Here is a 920-nt window from a genome sequence, read left to right as displayed (position 1 = left end):
AACCATTTAGCATTACCTAGAGGACACCATTAGGAGGCAATTCTCATTATGCTAAATTATTTTCATTTTCATATTATTATTCATAGTATGAAATTCATTGTATAAATATAAAATTGTGTAAAAATGTAAGTAATATGTTTCAGTATTAAAAAATATAAGTAAAATGTATTTGCAGATTAAATTATGTCGTGCTTATTATAATATTTTATTGGTCAAAATTATCGGACCGAGTTTACAACCGACCTTTTTTATTATCTTAAATTTCCGGGCCGATTTTACTACCTAAAATTTCCTGGCCGAATTTTCAATCGACTTATTTTATTGCAAAGTTTACAACAAAAAACGTAACCGCGGGCCCAGTTTATACATTTGCCCGCCAATTTCTACCCCTTCCCCCCCCCCCCCAACCAAACCAAACAAACGGTCAAACCCGGCGCACGTCGCACACGTCGTCGTACATCCGTGCGAACAAAATCGTGTCGTGAAAAACAAAACATAAAATATACCTATACGTGTATTATTATGACGTATTACACGCGCGGAGCTTGTAATGGCCGGTATTATTGCTTTGTTTTAATTAGGTACCTGAGAACAAAGGCTCGAAAACGGAATGGCGTGCTGTGTATAATATAATGTATATACTATTATGTGTATATACCTATACCTATCTACTACACATACCTATGCCGGGGGTGTGGAGTGTCTGACATTCACTGCTGAGAGGGGGCGGTGCGGGTTTGAATGTGGGTGCGAGGGGGTTGTAGTTTTCGTGCGGGGAGGGTCGCATGGTGCAGAAGGAGTGCTATATGTGTGTGTGTGTGTGTGTGTTTGTGTGTATACCGTGTTACACGCGAGCACAAAGGAGCGAACGCAGTCGCAAAAGTCGACGCAAAAGCGTTTCCCCGGCAACGGAAATCGTT

This window comes from Metopolophium dirhodum, chromosome 8 (assembly GCF_019925205.1).
Source record: "Metopolophium dirhodum isolate CAU chromosome 8, ASM1992520v1, whole genome shotgun sequence".
NCBI classification, from domain to species: Eukaryota; Metazoa; Arthropoda; class Insecta; order Hemiptera; family Aphididae; genus Metopolophium; species Metopolophium dirhodum.
The sequence above is the reverse complement of the archived record's forward strand: the minus strand, read 5'-3'. Positions refer to the sequence as shown.